The 21,367-nt window shown below is 39.0% G+C and overlaps 2 long non-coding RNA genes across 2 annotated transcripts in view; one reads left to right on the top strand and one right to left on the bottom strand.

Annotated features, from left to right (window-relative positions):
- Positions 1-7,813, top strand: part of LOC136881754 (uncharacterized) — a 55,290-nt gene extending 47,477 nt beyond the window's left edge. Inside the window, exon 3 of the long non-coding RNA XR_010861039.2 lies at positions 6,671-7,813. This is a non-coding gene — a long non-coding RNA (uncharacterized lncRNA). The remainder of the gene's footprint in view (positions 1-6,670) is intronic.
- A 335-nt stretch (positions 7,814-8,148) lies between these two features.
- LOC136881755 (uncharacterized) overlaps positions 8,149-21,367 on the bottom strand; it is a 35,299-nt gene continuing 22,080 nt past the window's right edge. Inside the window, exon 4 of the long non-coding RNA XR_010861040.2 lies at positions 8,149-8,270. This is a non-coding gene — a long non-coding RNA (uncharacterized lncRNA). The remainder of the gene's footprint in view (positions 8,271-21,367) is intronic.

The raw sequence follows: 21,367 nt of genomic DNA, 5'->3' as shown, positions 1-21,367 counted from the left end.
TTAAACACTGCCGAGAGCACTGTTTAACGTCAAATGACATGAGTGAATTCACAATAAGAGGTTATGTACCGTGAAATATGTAATTTGTATTGTCATGTTGAGACGATTTCGGGAAGAAAGGTTAGTCCGACGGCCTCTGTTAAATCACAGCAATTTGTTTGACATGCACGGGGAGATAATCATAAAATAAGGTTTCGCTTTACGAGAGACTTGTTTCTTGAGACTAAGTGACAGTCCGGTAATTGTCAACTTGAATAAATTCTTGGCAATCGATATATTTTATTATATATATGGGGTAATTTCCATCAAATTATAGATCACTTCAACATGCATATCACAATTGCGTGTCCCGATCGTCCGAGGGCTGTCACATACATCAACCGGGAGAGATTCACTTATATTTACTGCCAAGTACACACATAATGGTGAAAACTAAAAAGTAGGTTGTATGGGATTTTTATATATATATAATCGCATAGGTTTTTGGCAACTATCAGATAGGAAAAGGCAAGTGGTGGTGATTATCATTTAGAGGACTGGGGAAGAAGAGCCGTGGCCATAATAACAGCCCTAGTATTTGCCTGGTGTAAAAACAGGGAAACCATGGAAAACAATCTTCACGGCTGCCGATGATGTGTTTTGAATCTACGATCTCCAGAATGCACGATACATCTATATGGCCCGTACAACACACTCCGTTACACATTACTATTGCTTCATCTTCTCTTCGTTGAAGCTACTGTATTTATGAGTAAATTACACTTACTGTAACAACGCTATAATGAAAGCGTAAGCTACACTTCCCCGAAAGATACTTCTGTCTCCATTTTCAAACCAAAATTGAAACTTTAAGGGATGTCTAGTTAAACATCGACTGAACATTGTTTATGCAATGCAAGATCGTGAATGATTTAGACGTTGTTTAGGTAGACATTGTCTAAGGCTTAAAACTAGTCATCGTTTCTGCAATCGGCCCTATGAATTTAGTGTTGTAATAAACTGGACCAAGGAACTTGATGTTAATGTCTGCTTTAAGAATGACTACACAATCATTTGTAATGGGTCAGTTAGGGATGAATTCAATATTTCTAATGTTATTTCATGATATAAAGTTCATCTGGTTCACTGCCAATAAGGTATTTTTAGTACTTGCATGGAAACTCTAAAAATTGTAATGCCAAGATCATTCAACACTCTGAATTAATGACTGTTCACAGCACAAACTATCGTATAGTACGACGAGAATGTTCCATATTGCCTCTACACAAATTAAAGTGGTACAATACAGGGTGTCTCAAGCCTTTTGGGCCAAATTGAAATGGGTGATAGTGGGTCCATAACTGATTATATTGAGATGGGGAACCAATGATTGGAAAAGCATATTTGTGTTATGAACATACACGGCATACACCATAACAACGTAGCTCATGTAATTGTTCAAAGTGACGACTGCCAGTCTTGATGCATGTATTGCAATGGTGCAAGCAGTTCTGCTGCACTGTTTCAAAGATCCTGCCTGTCTGTTGTACACTGGAACAGGCAACGGGTGAAAAATAGTGTACACCCCCGACCACCAAACAGATGTGCTGTACGTTACACAGCTGTGCTTCTAGCACGTTTGTTATGTGACGACTGCATGCATCGCACCGGTGCGTTAACCTGTGCTGCATGCACATCTGCTGTTGGTTGTCCACTGCATCAGATGGTTTGTGATGTGTCCATGGTGAGGTGTTACTGTGTACAGTGCATTACGTGTAGTCAGAGATGGAACGTTACTCGTCATGAGAGTTGGCAGACGTGCATTTAATGTTTGGTGCAGCAGGATAAATGAGTATGGGTCTCATCCTAATTGGAAGAAATTAATCTCTGTGGATACCAACTTATGGGAGAGTCGCAGAGCAGGCCAAGGTTCCTGCCAAAGACATGTCTGAGCACCAGACTTCGAGATGGTACTGGATCGTGCGGCAGACTACCCAGCAATAAACGCCCGTCAACTTGCCTGTGAAATGCAGTTTGAAGGATACAGTGTGGAGAGTACTGGTGGTACAGGTATTACACCCCTATCATGAATGTGTACAAGCACTGGGACCAACAGACTTTGAGCCATGCCTTCACTTCTGTCAATGGATTATCCACTGCAGTGCTATAGTGCTGAACTTTGTACAGTTTGTATTGTTCATGGATGAGGCCTTGTTCACCTGTGATGTTTTCAACAGTCTAACATGCAGGCACATCTGGAGTGAGGACAATCCCCACACACCCACATTGGTGGCTACCAGCAATGATTCTGTCAATGTATGGGTGGGCATTGTCCTAGATCACCTAATAGGGTCTTGCATTCTGCCTCCCTGTTTGTCTGGCTCATGTTACCTGGTGTTCCTGCAAGATGTGCTGCCACAGTTCTAGGAGACTGTACCCATTGTTGTCCATGAAAGGATGTGGTTTGAACATGACAGTGAATCAGCCCACTTTGATGTTAATGTCCCATGGCCAGCATGATGGCTGCATCTCACACTTCTGGACTTTTTACTCTGGGGCTGTGTCAAGTCTGTATATGAAACCCCTTTATAAACAGGTCCAAGTTCTCCATCTCGTGGTACAACAGACACCAGGGATCTTTGAGAGTATGGCAGAACTTCATGTGCTGTTGCCATGCATGCATTGAAGCTAATGGTAGTCACTTTAAACAATTGCTATCAGTTACACTGTTATGTAGTGCATGGTGTGTATGTCCATAACACAATAAATATGAATTTCTGATCATTGGTTTTCTATCTCAATATAATTGGTTGTGGACTCCCTATCACCTGTTTCAATTTCACCCAAAAGGTTTGAGACAAACTGATGATAGCTGGGCTGAGTGGTTCAGATGGTTGAGGTGTTGGCCTTCTGACCTCAACTTGGCTGGTTTCATCCTGGCTCAGTCTGGCAATATTTGAAGATGCTCAAATTTGTCAGCCTTGTGTTTATAGATTTACTGGCAAGTAAAGGAACTTCTGTGGGACTAAATTCCGGCACCTTGGTGGCTCCAAAAACTGTAAAAGAACAGTTAGTGGGATGTAAAGCAAATAACATTATTAAACTGACAGTGTTCAGTGCAGCATAGCATGGGCTGTAATGATCGTAGGAGTCAAATTTTGGAGATATGGTAACTAAGCAATGTGCACATGAATTATGCCAGAAAAATTTAGTACCATGTCTTAAACCAGATGCACAATATGGTGCTGTAATGACTGGTAGGGTTGCAGAAAAAGGAAAAATCACTCATGAAAATGGTGATATGGCATGTTTAGGATTTATGGTTACACTGTTCGGTATGGCCTCCCAACTCAACAACATGCTGGATCCGAAACATGTCATGGTCGACAGTTGCCTGCAGCATATCTGGTGAAATCGGAGAGACGCGTCTTCGTATGCCTAGCCTTTAGATCTGGCAGAGACTGGACGTGTCCCTGATATCCCCACAACCAGAAGTCACATGTATTTAGGTCAGGGGATATTGAAGACTGTGCATCTGGAGGCTGGAGATGAAATGAAATGTCGTATGGCTTTTAGTACCGGGATATCCCAGGACGGGTTCAGCTCGCCAGGTGCAGGTCTTTCTATTTGACTCCTGTAGGCGACCTGCGTGTCGTGATGAGGATGAAATGATGATGAAGACAACACATACACCCAGCCCCCCGTGCCATTGGAATTAACCAATTAAGGTTAAAATCCCCGACCCGGCCGGGAATCGAACCCGGGACCCTCTGAACCGAAGGCCAGTACGCTGACCGTTCAGCCAACGAGTTGGACATTGATGCAGTTTCTTGCAGCAAATGAAAATAGTGGTATGGTCACACTTGCATTCTTGCAAAGCTGGAATCCTGTGTTGCACAAAGAAGTCCCTGTAAGGTGCACCTAACAGACCCATGAGGGGTTGTCATCTCGAAGAGGAATGAGCTTGTAAAACTACACCAATCATGCAAGCTGAATGCAATGGTTGTTCCTACAACCAAGGAACTGACAATGGAATTCCACCAGAAGAACGTTCTAATGTCATGAGTTATGAAAAATTGCACTTTCTGACTGCTTGCAGTGCCATATTTTTGCCTGGTGCAAGACTGGGAACTAATCATTTTTGTGGCATAATTGGTGAGTGCATTGCTTAGTTAGCATATCTATGAAATTTCAGATTCCTATGACTTTTTTTTTTTTTTTTTTTTTTTTTTTTGCTAGTTGCTTTGTTGCAGACAGGTAGGTCTTATGGTGATGATGGGATGGGATAGGAAAGGTCTAGGAGTGGGAAGGAAGCTGCTGTGGCCTTAATTAAGGTACAGCCTCAGCATTTGCCTGGTATGAAAATGTGAAACCATGGAAAACCATTTTTAGGGTTGCCCTTAACTGCATGCTCAACTTGCCTGGTCCCTATGATCATTTCAGACTGTTGTGCTGTATACAGTTTAATTGTGGTCACCTGGTATTATTATTTTTGTGTCAATCAGTACCACAGTTGTTAAACCAGCATGGGCTGCTTATTACTGTTTTGCCACCTTTAGTGTTAGTGGTCACTTTCATGTTTCCTGTTCAACTAATGGACAGGATACACATTTTCTCAAATTATATAACACTGTTTAACATGTAGGAAAAATAAACTGACAATTTTGAGAATTGGTGCAAATATTTATTAGGCTTAATGATAAGGTTTAATGTAGTAATAGGTGAACTGTATTAGCCTTTGAAGTGCTGAGTTTTCATTTCTATGCACACCCCTTGTGGGTGGTGGATGAAGATGAACATGCCCATGGTATCCCTTGCTTGTTGTAAGAGGTGACTAAAAAGGGTGATCAAGGAATGATTGTATTAGAACCATGAAACTACTTGTGATTAGTACCATAACATGGGGAACACCATAGGTTGCCTTTACTTGTGAGGAGTACCACTTAGTTACACAACAGGTTTGTGATTAGTAGCAGCAGAGTGGCTTCAGTGGGTCTGTAGGCTGCGATTAGTACCCACTATGTAATGTGGGAATATTGGTGCCTGTGATCAGTACACCTATGTGAGAAACATGGGTGTGCATTGCCTATGAGTGGTGCCATTATGTAAGAAACACCATAGCTCTGCGTTAACTGTGTGACATACGATACTTTAGTATGTGTGGAACACTGTGAGTATGCTGCTTTTGATTAGTACTGCAACATGACAAATACCATGGTTCTACTTTACTAGTGATAAGTACCATAATGAGGGGCTGGTGATGTGGATTTTGGACCCCTTTAGACACTGTTCCAAGAATGTTTTAGAAGCAGTCCCTTTGTCAGTAATACTATTGTTTTCAGGTAGTTTCTAGGAAGGTGGATCCACTGATTGTCTTAAATTCATATTCATCCATGCATTCTTCATGTTTTGAATTCTGGTCAGTGGATGACTTTGTACTTTTAAATTTTCATGACATTTTCTAATTTTGTTCCATTAGGGGCTGATGACCTAGATATTAGGCCTCTTTAAACAAGCATTATTATTTGACAAGTATTTGTATGTAAAAAATTGTAGAAGCCCCAATTTTTTAACTTTTCAATGGGATGATTAGCTTAAAATGTTTATAAATGTTTGTTCTTTATAAATCTAAATGCAAATGGGAAATCCTATACTTATGTTAAATATTATTTTGAGAGAAAATAAAATTACTCTTTCGTGCCCATGTGTACAGCATCTTTATATAAAGTAAAGAGCCCAAAATAAATTTCTTAAAATCTGTAGTCAACTAATAAATGTAACCCCTTAGAAATATGTAAGTTGATACTTTAAAATAATTTCTAAATGTGGAATGTGGTGACAGCTCAAGGTTTTTCACCAGCTGTTTGTGATACTGCTTTGTTTCATCAACCACCAACTCCACTGGCAGAATAGTTTAAAAAAAACAATGATTTTGGGGTTGTCATCAAACAGTATTTGACTCTGTGTTACTTGAAAGTATGGTGGAGAAGTCATCTGTCTGCTGTGAAAATAGTGATGAATTAGCTTTTTGTTTAGGAGGGTCTGTTCCTTTCTCATTTATAATATTTTCAGCACACTCTGTATCACTCTGTCAATAATTCATTAAAATCATCTTTGTCACTTTTTGCTGTGGTTAGTAACTAAAAGATTCTTTGATCTGAAATAACATTGCTGTGAGAACAATTAGCTTGTTATTCTGCCATGCTTGCTTACATCACAGATGAGCTCCACAAATGTCTACATAATGCCCAACAGATGGCAGAACATGCTAGAGATTGAATTGGCACTTGAGTGATCTGGAAAATTAAAAAAAAAAAATTGAAGTTCTTGTGCACTGTCTATACATGGGAGTAGCAGGGGTGGACTGGCTGTGTCAGCCTGTCTATAGGTGGGTGTAGCTTTCTTCAGGTTTAGGAAAACTATGCATGTATTAAAAAAACAATTTGGACAACAGGGGATTGGAGTAATTTATTCTAGTAGGTCTTCTGTGGCATGTCCTTTCACAGCAATCAATATTTATGAATGAAAATTCTGTTGATGGATCCCATGATGTGCCACTTGGCTAAATGAACCTTGACAGATTTGTTTCTCATTGGTGTGATTGTTTGGATGTATACTGAATTATTATAATATACAAAGTACTGTTCCATTTTAAGGGATTAATTTTCAAATATATTTTCTTTGTTTGCAGTTGCTGAGAGCTATATTATCCTCTACTGCATGGATGAGATGGAGATTTGCTATGGCAGTTAGAAAATTGTTCAGCAACCAAGACAAGAAAATAGTGGCTTAATTTGCATTCATGAAAAGCTAAGTGCAGTGTTGCAAGAAAGTTTATGGACACATTGAATTTGTTCTTATTGCCATGTGACATAACAATGTATTTTGTTAACACTGGGATAATAGTGGACTTTTTGATGACTTGTTATTACTTGCAGTAAAGTTTATAGTTTATTATTTTGACAATTAAATGCAAAATAATAAGAGTAACTCTGGTGCAGTTTTTATTGTTGGATTGATTGTAATGTATTATATTTTAAATTGATAAGGATGATAATGTCTCTTCAAGATTTTTCAAAAGGCTGAACATTTTCAGTTATTTTTCTAGACAAAGGTAGAGGAAATTGTGGAATAAGCTGCTTGATTTAACTTCCAAGGGGCTCATCAGACTTACAGTACTTTTTTGTAGTGTCAATATTTTGAGATAGTGGTAATAACTTATTTTAATGGAAGTATGCTGTTTTAAACCTTAAACCCTACAAAGATTATAAATTCAGTATTGTGATTATTTTGAAAATCAGAAAATTGCTTTGAAAAAATATGATTTATTCAAACATGCTTTCATATTGTATTTTTGTGAAGTACTTGTCTGGTCTTCAAAATAATTGTGGTACTGAGTTTGTAATATTTGTAGTTTCCTTTATGAAAACTAGGTCAGTATCATTGAAATTGGAAAGAGAATGTTCATATCTTGCATGGTTCAAGAGTTAAGGTGGATAACTTAGCTGAATAACTCTAACATTATTTTTTTTAGCATCCCAGTACATTATACTGTTTGTGGGAGTGTCTTCAAATGTGGTTCATAATGCCAGAGTTGCAAATAGGGCATTTTGTGGTTTTGCTATTCTCTTAAGGTGTTCAGTTATTGTGACCTGTTTGTAATAGAAAGCTGGCAACTATATCCTTTATACATTTGTTATTATGACTGTCAGTTTTCCTATTTAAAGTACAATTTTTGTCTGGAAAGTTTTACAAAATGTAAATTGAATGTTAAGGATACTTAACATATGATAAAACCAGAGAGTTGTCTCTCCTCAGCCTTGATCATAAATTGTATTACTTATTGTAACATTCAGAAAATTATGTAATAAAGGATAGAAAGAACAAAGGACTTGTTTATATTTAATGTTCCTTACATTTTCCTTTTCATAATAAAGCAAGTTGTAATTGATCTGTATTGCACCAAGAACAGCTTTGGATTGAGTGCCTATATTGAAATGGAACAAAAGGATTTTAACATTTCAGGTTTTTCCTTCTGAAAGTTTGGACTTAGTTTTTTTTTTCTTCATTTATTTTTCACAATGAAATCAAAAATAAAATAATTATACAAATACTTTTTGAACTTAAATTTAGTGGAAAAAACCTATGGAAAAATGACAAAAAATATGCAAAATTTACTAAAAAAATATGCATTTTGAGCAGAAAAACAGCTTAAAAATATACCCTAAGTCCAACACCTCATTTCCAGTGTCCAGGTTCAGCGTCGAAACTTTTATGAATCACGGACTTTCCTGTTCAAGAAAAAAAAAGTTGGAAAAATTAATATTACTAAGTACCTCTACTACAGTACTGCTATTACACAAGAAGAGAGCACTTTTACTCCCCCACTTGTGCAATAGCAGTACTCTGTACATATATCTAAGCACCTGCAAAAACCACTGTGTGATGTCTGAGAATTATTTGAGGCAATGCTCAGTATTTAACTGTTAGGGTTTCGATATCTTGAGTGGAAAAGTTTCACACAGGTGTTTCCGCAGGTGGAACGATAAGCTGTTTTAGTTATTAAAACGCAGCAGTAGTGCCAACAATTGGAAGTGTGTGTGTGTAAATATAATTGCCTACTATGAAAATCCACAGCCTGTTTCCAGTCATTCAACAGTCAGGAATGCAGTCAATGAAGCCCTCATCTAACGGCGAGGATAGGAACTGTGCCGGCTGCGGAAGCCTCTGGGGCAATGAGTAATGACTGACAAATGAAAGGATATTGGAGAGTGTTGCTGGAATGAAAGAGCTTTGTCCAGCATAAATCTCACATGGAGTGACCACGATTTGAACTACCGAACCCAGCGGCAAGAGGCTGGCGTACTGCCTCCCGAGTCAGAGGTTTTACAATTGCCTACTACTGAACAAATAATCTTGCGGAATGCTTATCAACCACCCTAATTTTGCCTCAGTCTAAAATGGCACTGTTATTTGTTTGATTGTGTTGGCACGCAATATTGAAAGGGCGTGTGTTTATCATCATTCGTAAGAGAGTTATTTTCTCCTTACAGTAGGCCTTCGGCAGCCGGCCCCGTTGTGTAGGGGTAGCGTGCCTGCCTATTACCCAGAGGTCCCGGCTTTGATTCCCGGCCAGGTCAGGGATTTTTACCTGGATCTGAGGGCTGGTTCGAGGTCCACTCAGCCTACATGATTATAATTGAGGAGCTATCTCATAGTGAGATGGCAGCCCCGGTCAAGAAAGCCAAGAATAACGGCTGAGAGGATTCGCTGTGCTGACCACACAACCTCATAATCTGCAGGCCTTTGGGCTGAGCAGCAGTCACTTGGTAGGCCTTTGGCGATGCAAAGATGGTAAAGAGCTAGGCTTGGGTAGGTACAGCTCCAGCATTTGCCTGGTGGGAAAATAGGAATCGACAGAAAACCACCTTCAGGGCTACCCTGAACACCAATCTCCCAAATGCAAGCTCACATCTACAAAGCACACGGCCAAGTCGCTCGATTAGAGCTGGTCTCTTGTACTCTTAAATGCCGAAAGACTTCACTATTCAGTCAAGCTTCCAAGGAGGTCCAAATACTAGCAATTGACTTTCTAAGTATTATTAAATGTAAAGATTTTATGATAATTTCTCCGCATAGCCCACCTGGTGGCCAGAAACAAGTCCCGTTTGTTAGAACATACATTCACCATCAGAACATTGGTAGGAGAGGTGATGGTATACAATTTCTAATCACTATATTAAATGCCAAAAGCCTGGATTAAATTCTAAACCTCTCCACAGTGCTCATATGGAGTGAAGGCATATGTCACGTTGATGGTGATTCACCCGTCGGATTGAGAGTTGAGCCTTGAGCAGTGTTATTCAGCAGAAGTAAGCTATGTACCAGCACCGCGTTTCACCCCTCTCCCTTCCTACTATCACATCATTCATTTCATGTCATTGGCTCCTTTGATGGGGCTGACGTCAGTGAAAACTGTCTTCATACCCGACCCCGTGAAGAAACGGGGCAAGGGTTGGACATACATGTTCATTTCTCCAAAACTGGTAAGTTCTTAAGCTCATTAACTTTAGGTTCAGGTTATCTGTACTATTTTCAATAACAACACTTCCAAGAGTTGGCAATACTACTAGATTTAAAAAAATTACAAACCATTTCCAACAAGTATGGACAACTTTCTGATCATTTACTTGAGCGACAAATTGGTAAACCCTTATGTAACATTTAAATCAGCAATTAGGGCTGTCACCCAAGTGGCAGATTCCCTATCTGTTGTTTACCTAGACTTTTCTTTTTAAAAATGCAAAGAATCTTGAACATATTCCATTCCCCAACATCCCTCTTTACCCTAAGAGTCCAAATAACCACAGTGAAAGTTCAACAATAAATAGCTCTTAAAAAAATAAAAGAAACTGGTAAAATTGAAACATGATCCCCAAGGGAATGTACAAATAAACTGTTGCTAATCACAAAATCTGTAAGTTTTACACACGGTTGCCAGAGGTCTTGGATTTTACGGGACAGTACCATATTCGTGTTAAATGTCCTGCGTCCTGGACAGTTCCTATCCGCCGGGCTGAGTGGCTCAGACGGTTAAGGCGCTGGCTTTCTAACCCCAACTTGGCATGTTCGATCCTGGCTCAGTACGGTGGTATTTGAAGGTGCTGAAATACGACAGCCTCATGTCTGTAGATTTACTGGCACGTAAAAGAGCTCCTGCAGGACTAAATTCCAGCACCTCGGTGTCTCTGAAGACCGTAAAAGTAGTTAGTGGGACGTAAAGCAAATAACATTATTATTATTATTAGTTCCTATCTGGGATGGAAATTGTCCCGTATTTTGAACCTCGAGAGAAATATGCCAGTGTTTCCACCTCTGATAAGTACCAAGAGCTTTCTTCCACAGAGGATAGATTCCTTCTCTCCTTGGTTTCTTTATCTGGTGTGAGTTTGTAGATTTTTAAAATAGGTTTTTATTTTATTGTTTGCAGTTCTCAGGTTGTCCAACCTCGCAAATAAAATTTGTAATAGCGGACAGCTACCTGAGGTAGTTAGAGTCCACTAAATGTTCGTGTGAAATTGTCAGCTGTGAGAAATATTATGTTCTCTTGACTTGATTAGGTCTGAGCTGTAGATTTTTCTTGAATGTCATGCAGAGATTTTTATGAAATTGCTAAGAATGACAAAAAAACTGTTAACAGCACTTACAGAAATGAAAATTTATTGAAATTGAAAGAACAGTTATGAATAAGTAAATAAACTAAGTTTCTTGCTATTTGTTTTACGTCGCACTGACAGAGGTGGGTCTTACGGTGACGATGGGATAGAAAAGGGCTAGGATTGGAATCAACCGTGGCCTTAAGACAGGCTATAGCCCCAGCATTTGTCTGGGAAATCACGGAAAGCCATCTTTAGGATTGTTGACAGGGGGGTTCGAACCCATCGTCTCCCGAATACAAGCTCATAGCTACATGACCCAAACCGCTCAGCCAACTTGCTCCGGACTGCAAGTTTCAGTTTGTGTATAAATGTTAAGACATGCATCCATAAACTGCATTATGTTGTCAACATAATGATAAGCGTATCATTTTGAAAAAAACTTTATAACTTGTAGAATACAAACCCGTTGATTTCCTCGATCGCACATCTGTCCCTATTTCAATTTCATGTATCTGACAATGCTGGTTTTACATGATCCTACATGCACTGGCTATAAGTGCGTTAGTAGGCAGTCACTTTGCTACCATACTCAATATACATACACAATTTTTTTTTCAGTACAAGCATGCAAAAATTAAACGGAAATGCTCTACTAAACATTTTGAGATAGGGAACGTAGTATCGGAGGAACTAGCTTAAACATGTTTATTACAGTTATTATATTTACATCTAGTTTTGACAAACCTGAGTTAAGCTATAATTTTGCACCTCACAACAAAATGACTGCTACCAACTTCAATGCAAAGCATGATACTGACGTATGAGATACCCGCGCATCCTTTCAAATTGGAGGCGACTACAATCCTAGTAACAAATTCCGTTTTTTTTTTTTCAAGTTGCCTTACGTTGCACTGACACAGATACGTCTTATGGCGGCGATGGGATAGGAAAGGACCCTAATTAAGGTACACTCCAGCATTTGCCTGGTGTCAAAGTGGGAAACGAAAAACCACTGATGGGGTTCGAACCCACTATCTCCCAAATGCAAGCTCACAACTGAGCAACCATAATCAGATGGCCAACTCGCTCGGTCACTGTGCATGTACCAAGTTCAAAAGAAGCACCGTAAAGGCCCTAATCGTGTCTGTCAATTAAGTTTTCATATTTATTTATTTATTTATTTTGATCAGTCAATGCAATCACAAACTCAACAGATTCAGTTCTAAAACGTGATACCTTTACAACCCAACAGTGCAGTTAGGCGAATGACAAGCATTTTACTTAATGTTATTATTACTGTTTTTGTGAACACCCAATTTTCTGACCATTGGAAATAATAAAAAGCTGAATTTAAATAAATACATATAAAATGTCGCTGTAAATAATCCAGAAAATAGTGATAGACATACTTAACCCCTTTCTCCTCAGACCTTAGGTTCCGAAAATGTTCAGCAGAGCATCCCCTATTTCCTGTCTAATTTTTCCAAGCATTTACTGAAACGCTTGGTAAAATCTAATTGAATGTTGGCAACACTTTTCAACACAGAAGCACAAACTGCATTTCCTTTCTTGTGACACATTCTGTAGACTGTTATGATTGGATTCAACATCAACCAGTCCCCTTGATAATTTTGCAATTTAAAAAAAACGTATCTACATTTCCGAGATACTCATATAATATGGGCACAAGGTAAACTACAGCGCAACAATTTACACCTACAGATCAAAACGAGCAACATTGTTGGCCACGATAAGTTTACACCTTCGAGTAAACTGAATTACATTGACTACTTCAAAACCACAAAGAAATCAATCACTCGATGATTGCATTTAGGGCTGTCGCGCAGGTGGCAGATTCCCTTTTCTAAAGCATTTTCAAAGAACTTGGAAATTTAGCAAACATATTCCTTGACAAATTAATCCAATCCCTTACTCCTCATCCTATAAATGAATATTTGTCCTCTTGAATTGAAACTTTATCTTCATATTGTTATCTTTCCTACTTTCATTAAAGCTCTGCTAAAGGTTCTTTTAATGATAAACCTCAATCCTTGAGATAAGATTGAGGCAATGTCATCTGTGAAACAATATAAATTCTAACCAAAGAGCTGAATGAGAGAGAAAATAAATAAATTAGCCAAAGACTTTGTTCGTACTTCCTTGGGGATCAAATATAACAAATACATTTTTGTACCAAAGCAGTCCACAGAAGAACATGGTTAAAATTTTACATCCACACAGTGCTTCAAGAAGGTTGTCCATACTTGCTATAAAATGATAAAAATTCTCTTGAATACCTTTGTTACAACATGAGGAAATGATAGACACACCATTATAACAAATAAATACATCGAGAGAACTTGACAGGCTGGAAGGAAGAAAAACTGAAAGAAAGTCTGAAATCAATCAGCATAAAGCACAGAAACAGATTTTCTTAAGTTATTCTTCCAACCAGGTTTTAACTACAGAAACTCAATTCAAAATGATTCTGTTTCCAAATCAAATTTTCTTAAAGTTTAATTTCTTATTATATGGCAAGGCTACCAACAAAAGAGAGGGGGAAATGAAAAATATCAATGCTTTAAACATTACTTTTAAATAAGTTTCTTCTTTACTATAAGAAATTAAACTAGTCTCTCATTTCAAATTATGATTTGGACAGACCTGTGATATCCATAAACAGTGCTTTCATTATTATTTGATGAGCGATCAAATGATGATAATAAGATTGTTTAACGTGGGACTCATCCCATCAAATTACAATGCATCATTGTATGAGAAAAGGATCATCACTTGGCTTCCCAGAACTGGTCTTGAAACCAATCACTTCAAAATATTCCTACAGAAAGCTATATGCCACTTGTATCTTCAGATAAAACATCTAACAATTTTATGTTACTTGAAATCATCGCTCGTTTTTTCTTTTTTGAATCCTTCTTTCTATCAGCTTTTCTAAGTTCACGTTCATTTTTGTCCTTTTTTCGACATCCTAACACCCACATCATTCAGCGAATTGATCGATGTGACTTTATATCTTCACTCAACAACTAGGATATCCCTTTACTACTGAACTTTTCCTCGTTCAGTGTTAATTTGGGCTAAAATAGAAGACTACAGCTACACGAGAAGCCTCATACAATCAACTAGTAGCAACCCAACACACAAATCTGACGTGCCTCGGTACATTTTATACGTTGAAAACAGTGTAGGTTAGACGTGCTCACACTGGGCGTTACGTCCTACGTGCGCCCAGCATTGTAAGTGGGTGGGCTGGCAGGCGATGAGCGCAGCGAATACTATTCAAGCACAGTGACGTTGTGGCGGCTATGTCACAGGGCGTGAAGAGTGGGTGAAGTTATCCCACTCACTCTCCATCATTGAGGCGACACCCGAGTTAGAAATGGAGGCAGAAAATAATGAAAGAAAGAGGGCAGACATCCACGTCATTTTCAATTTACGTTGTAAGAAATAAGTTATTTATGGTTCATGGTGTGAGTTACTGTAGTCACGTCCTAGTTCGTGAACCATGGGCAACGGCTGAGTGGCCTAGTAAGTGGTCCTGAGAGTCGGGATACCAGTTGCTATGGAATGGGAGTGGGCATCTCGGACATATTCTGAGTCATGGCCCTACTTGTGCTCAGGCGGCTAGGACTATACAATTCACCAGTGGTCCATAAGCCGTTAGAGGAGAGATCCTCACTTGGACTATGTGCAAGTAGGGTAGCATCCTGCTGCATGAATTTACCAAGCTCAGAACATTTTAAGCAAGCCTCAGACCTATGGGAGTAACGGAGTCCCACTGCCATTTGACAGGCGAGGGACTCCTTGGAAACAACTTGGCGAACGAAATGGAATTCGATGGGATGCTATCAATATTAATGGGGCTTATGGAAGAAAGAAAGTAGAACTGGCTGAGTCAGCAAAGAGGATGCATCTGGATGTGCTAGGAGTAAGTGATATTCGGGTAAGGGGAGATAATGAGGAAGAGATAGGAGATTATAAAGTGTACTTGACGGGTGTTAGAAAGGGAAGGGCAGAGTCTGGGGTAGGGCTCTTTATCAGGAATACCATTGCACGCAACATAGTTTCTGTTAGGCACGTAAATGAGTGAATGATGTGGGTAGATTTGTCAGTTGGAGGAATTAGGACTAGCATTGTCTCCGTGTATTCACCAAGTGAGGGTGCAGATGAGGATGAAGTTGACAAGTTCTATGAAGCATTGAGTGACATCGTGGTCAGGGTCAACAGCAACGATAGAATAGTGCTAATGGGAGATTTCAATGCGAGAGTTGGGAATAGAAATGAAGGATACGAAAGGGTGATTGGTAAATGTGGGGAAGATATGGAAGGTAGTGGGAATGGGAATCATTTGCTGGACTTCTGTGCTAGTATGGGTTTAGCAGTTACAAATACATTCTTCAAGCATAAGGCTATTCACCGCTTCACATGGGAGGCTAGGGGTACCAGATCCATAATAGAATATATCTTAACCGACTTTGAATTCAGGAAATCTGTTAGGAACGTACGAGTTTTCCAGGGATTTTTCGATGATACAGACCACTATCTGATCTGTAGTGAACTAAGTATCTCTAGGCCTACGGTAGAGAAAGTGAAATCTGTCTGCAAATGAATAAGGGTAGAAAATCTCCTGGACGAGGAAATTAGACAGAAGTACATGGATCTGATTAGTGAGAAGTTTCGAACAGTGGACAGTAAGCAGGTTCAGGATATAGAAAGTGAATGGGTGGCATACAAGGATGCTGTAGTAAATCAGCAAGGGAAATCCTAGGAACAACTGTGTGTAAAGATGGGAAAAGGCGAACATCTTGGTGGAATGATGAAGTGAGAGCAGCTTGTAAATGTAAAAAGAAGGCCCATCAGAAATGGCTCCAAACAAGGGCCGAGGCGGACAGGGATGTGTATGTAGATGGAAGAAACAGAGTGAAACAAATAGTTGTTGAATCCAAAAAGAAGTCGTGGGAAGATTTTGGTAATAAGCTGGAAAGGCTAGGTCAAGCAGCAGGGAAAACTTTCTGGACAGTAATAACGAATAAAGAATCTTAGGAAGGGAGGGGAAAAGGAAATGAACAGTGTTTTGAGTAATTCAGGTGAACTCATAACAGATCCCTGGGAATCACTGGAGAGGTGGAGGGAATATTTTGAACATCTTCTCAATGTAAAAGGAAATCATCCTGGTGGTGTTGCAAACAGCCAAGCTCATGGGGAAGAGGAAGGTGTTGGTGAAATTACGCTTGAGGAAGTGGAAAGGATGGTAAATAAACTCCATTGTCATAAAGCAGCAGGAATAGATGAAATTAGGCCTGAAATGGTGAAGTATAGTGGGAAGGCAGGGATGAAATGGCTTCATAGAGTAGTAAGATTAGCATGGAGTGTTGGTAAGGTACCTTCAGATTGGACAAAAGCAGTAATTGCACCTATCTATAAGCAAGGGAACAGGAAGGATTGCAACTACTATCGAGGTATCTCACTGATTAGTATACCAGGCAAAGTATTCACTGGCATCTTGGAAGGTAGGGTGCTATCAGTCGTTGAGAGGAAGTTGGATGAAAACCAGTGTGGTTTCAGACCACAGAGAGGCTGTCAGGATCAGATTTTCAGTACGCGCCAGGTAACTGAAAAATGCTACGAGAGGAATAGGCAGTTGTGTTTATGTTTCGTAGATCTAGAGAAAGCATATGAGAGGGTACCGAGGGAAAAGATGTTCGCTATATTGGGGGACTATGGAATTAAAGGTAGATTATTAAAATTAATCAAAGGCATTTATGTTGACAGTTGGGCTTCAGTAAGAATTGATGGTAGAATGAGTTGTTGGTTCAGGGTACTTACAGGGGTTATACAAGGCTGTAATCTTTCTTTCAACTTTCCTGTTCGTAGTTTACATGGATCATATGCTGAAAGCTATAAAATGGCAGGGAGGGATTAAGTTAGGTGGAAATGTAGTAAGCAGTCTGGCCTATGCTGACGACTTGGTCTTAATGGCAGATTGTGCTGAAAGCCTGCAGTCTAATACCTTGGAACATGAAAATAGGTGTAATGAGTATGGTATGAAAATTAGTCTTTCGAAGACTAAATTGATGTCAGTAGGCAAGAAATTCAACAGAATTAAATGTTAGATTGGTGATACAAAGCTAGAACAGGTCGATAATTTCAAGTATTTAGGTTGTGTCTTCTCCCAGGATGGTAATATAGTGAGACTGAATCAAGGTATCGTAAAGCTAATGCAGTGAGCTCGCAGTTGTGATCAACAGTATTCTATAAGGAGGAAGTCAGCTCCCAGATGAAACTATCTTTACATCGGTCTGTTTTCAGACCAACTTTGCTTTACGGGAGCGAAAGCTGGGTGGACTCACGATATCTTATTCATAAGTCAGAAGTAACAGACATGAAAGTAGCAAGAATGATTGCTGGTACAAACAGGTGGGAACAATGGCAGGAGGGTACTTGGAATGAGGAGATAATGGCTAATTTAGGAATGAATTTGGTGGATGAAGCTGTACGCATAAACTGGCTTCGGTGGTGGGGTCATGTGAGGCAAATGGAGGAGGATAGGTTACCTAGGAGAATAATGGACTCTGTTATGGAGGGTAAGAGAAGTAGAGGTAGACCAAGACGACGATGGTTAGACTCAGTTTCTAATGATTTAAAGATAAGAGGTATAGAATTAAATGAGGCCACAACACTAGTTGCAAATCGAGGATTGTGGTGACGTTTAGTAAATTCACAGAGGCTTGCAGACTGAATACTGAAAGGCATAACAGTCTATAATGATAATGCATGTATGTATGTTCATTGCAGTATATGTATTTTGACCATATTCAATAAAGTTAGGCCTACAACCTCAAATATTTTTATAATGTACATAATGAATTACAATTTAAGAGGTGCTTTAGAAATGGTTCTAATACAATACGGAGTTAAGGTGGATAAGCTATGGCTTGTGGTTGTTTGCATTTAAATCATCTAATAAACTCACCAACAATCCAATCATGCTTACATCAATGAGGTTACTGATTTTAAGGCATACTGTATATCTACCGTATTTGGTAGATACATTTACACTGTTGCTGTACTTATATCTTGGAAAGTAAATATCTATGTCCTCACTACCAAGCTCGATAGCTGTAGTCGCTTAAGTGCGGCCAGTATCCAGTAATTTGGAGATAGTGGGTTCGAGCCCCACTGTCGGTAGCCCTGAAGATGGTTTTCCGTGGTTTCCCATTTTCACACCAGGAAAATGTTGGGGCTGTATTTTAATTAAGGTCACGGCACTTCCTTTCCACTCCTAGCCTCTTCCGTCGTCGCCATGAGAGCTATCTGTGTCGGTGCGACGTAAAGCAAGTTGTAAAAAACAAAATGTATGTCCTCACTTGTGAAGAAACTCCCTCTTACCATTTAGAGGCTAGCTATTATCATCGGACGTCTGTTAAATTTTAATTACTGTACTACGTAGTTTGTTTTTTAAGTAAGTACCATTTTGATATTTCGCCGATGCAGCGCTGCGGTCGGCATTCCGTGCATGCGCGCTGTTTACCTGCATCTATTGGCAAGGCCGAGACGCCATTATGGCAATAGTCGCCCTTGTGTACGTTTGTTGGCAAGCATTTGAATTGGCCTTGCCGATCGAGAGTCCCGCCGACTGTGAAATTCGGTCTGTTATTCGTTTTCTGAGTGCAAAAGGTTTGAAAGCTATCGATATTCATCGTGAGATCTATGCAGTTTACGGACCAAACATTATGAGCGATGGAATGGTTACGAAATGGGTTTGAACATTTAAAGGTGGCCGCAAAGAAGTGCATGATGAAGAACGGAGTGGGCGACCCAGTCATTAGTGAAGATTTGGTGCAGGCAATTGACCGAGCAGTGAGAGAAAACTGACGCTTTACGATTACGTCATTATCTGACGTGTTGCAGTGGCTGACAAATCAGGCGGCCAACTTCTATGAGGATGGTATGCAAACGCTTCCTTTACGATATGACAAGTGCCTCAATAATGGTGGGAATTATGTTCAAAAGTAGAGTAATGTACAGGTTTTCATATAAAAATAAAATTGTTAAAAAATCTCTGTTTGTTTTTCATTTATTTCAAAACGGTACTTACTTTTAAAAAAATGCCTCGTATTTTCAGAAATTCAGTGAAAAGGAAAAGTCACACAATACTACAACAATGTTGAAAAATCAAGCAGTAAACTTGTTGAATTATGTAATTATATTATTTTTTGCTTAATGAATAACAGGAATTAAAATTTTTTAAAAATGGAAATACTGTTATGTCCATACAAGGAATTGTAAATCGTACCTTGTACGTTTAAACTCTGTACCCTTGCAGATTGTAACAAAAAAGTTAGAACGTGTCAGTTTTCTTTGAATGAATAAATATAAGAAAACTAGCAGTTACCCGCTGTTTTGCTCGTGTGGATTTCATAATTTGACGAAAGTAATCATTCCTCAGTACTGCACTAAGATATCTCAAAATGCCCGGCTCTGTGGCTAACTGGTTAGCATGCTGGCCTTTGGTCCAGAGAGTCCCGGGTTTGATTCCTGGCCAGGTCAGGGATTTTAACCTTAATTGGTTAATTCCAATGGATCGGGGGCTGGTTGTGTGTGGCGTATTGAGCATTAGAAATCATTCTAGGTAGGGCCCTCATCTTCACAGCCTAATAGGCCGTCTACAAGAAAAAGACCCCTACCAGGCCTCTCCGGAGGTCATACGCCATTATTTATCTCAAAATCCCTAGAATATAAAAACTCGCCAAAAAATTGTGTTTCATTTACCCCAGAAACTCTTTGTAAACTACGTTTGTGGTATTGCCTTTTGGGGCTAGGATGACAGGGAACTGGCAGAGCTAACTCTAGAATATGCGACTGTGTATGTGAGAAACAGTCCTCTCTCAAGTAAGAGAAAAAGAAAATTGTTTGTTCATTTTTAAAGGAGATTCCAAATGCTTATTTCCATGTCTATAACATCTTTAGTTTTCAAGATAAAAGTATCCTCACGAAAATAATTCAACCCCTTTATCAGTCCTTCCATTCGCACTCCTTAAGTGGATTTTCCTCAACAAAAAATACACATTTCTTAATTTTTGAAGGAGATGCAAACACAATTGTTCATGTCTGTAATATGTTCAGTTTTTGAGATGTAAGTATCTTCATAAAAAGATTTCAACTCCTTTTTCACTTCTTTCTACCCCTGTTAACTGGCTTTTCTGAAAACAAAAAAATACATGCTCCTGTATTTTTGAAGGACATTCCAAACAGCAATTTCATGTCTGTAACACGTTACTTTCTCAGATATACTCTAGATATACTAATTTTTTTTAATGCACTCACTTTTTCAATTCTTTTCACCCCTTAACTGCATTTTCCAAAAACAAAAAAAAGTATGTCTCTTTATTTTTAAAGGAGATTCCAAATACCATTTTTGTTTGCTAGTTGTTTTACGTCGCACCGACACAGATAGGTCTTATGGCGACGATGGGACAGGGAAGGGCTAGGTGTGGGAAGGAAGCGGCCGTGGCCTTATTTAAGGTACAGTCCCAGCATTTGCCTGGTGTGAAAATGGGAAACCATTTTCAGGGCTGCCGACAGTGGGGTTCGAACCTACTATCTCCCGAATACTGGATACTGGCCGCACTTATGCGACTGCAGCTATCGAGCTCGGTAATACCAATTTTAACATCTGTAACATCTTCAGTTTTTGGGATAAAAGTAACCCCATAAAAGAATTCAAATTCAACCCAAGTTAGCATACGGGGGTGAAGCACAGGCAGCCAGGAGTGGGTAGACTGAAGGATTTATAATATCCAGTAACGGATGATGAGTCAGAGAGTCAGAACATGTTATTTTATATATCTATTAAAATAAAATCGTAATGACCGTGTGTCTGTACATGAACTATTTTAAAGATAAAAATTTCATTGTTCCGTATTGAAAGTATTGATGTTAAAAATTAAATAATTGAAAAGGAGGTTCAACCTATTCAATACATAAACGAAAGAAATGTAGTAATTCCAAGCATAGTTTCACCAATATTGACAATGACATAAATATACTTAAAATCATTAACAAAGGACCCCTCTTAAACATTACTGAAAATGGCTTTATCCACCTTGACCAGTACTTCAACCCTAATTTCAATTTAAACAACATTTCTGAAAAACCCAATATCCTTTTTGACTTCCTAATTCTTCTTCTCAAAAATTCCAAATTCC

Source organism: Anabrus simplex, chromosome 10 (genome assembly GCF_040414725.1).
Source record: "Anabrus simplex isolate iqAnaSimp1 chromosome 10, ASM4041472v1, whole genome shotgun sequence".
Lineage (NCBI taxonomy): Eukaryota > Metazoa > Arthropoda > Insecta > Orthoptera > Tettigoniidae > Anabrus > Anabrus simplex.
The sequence above is the reverse complement of the archived record's forward strand: the minus strand, read 5'-3'. Positions and strand labels throughout refer to the sequence as shown.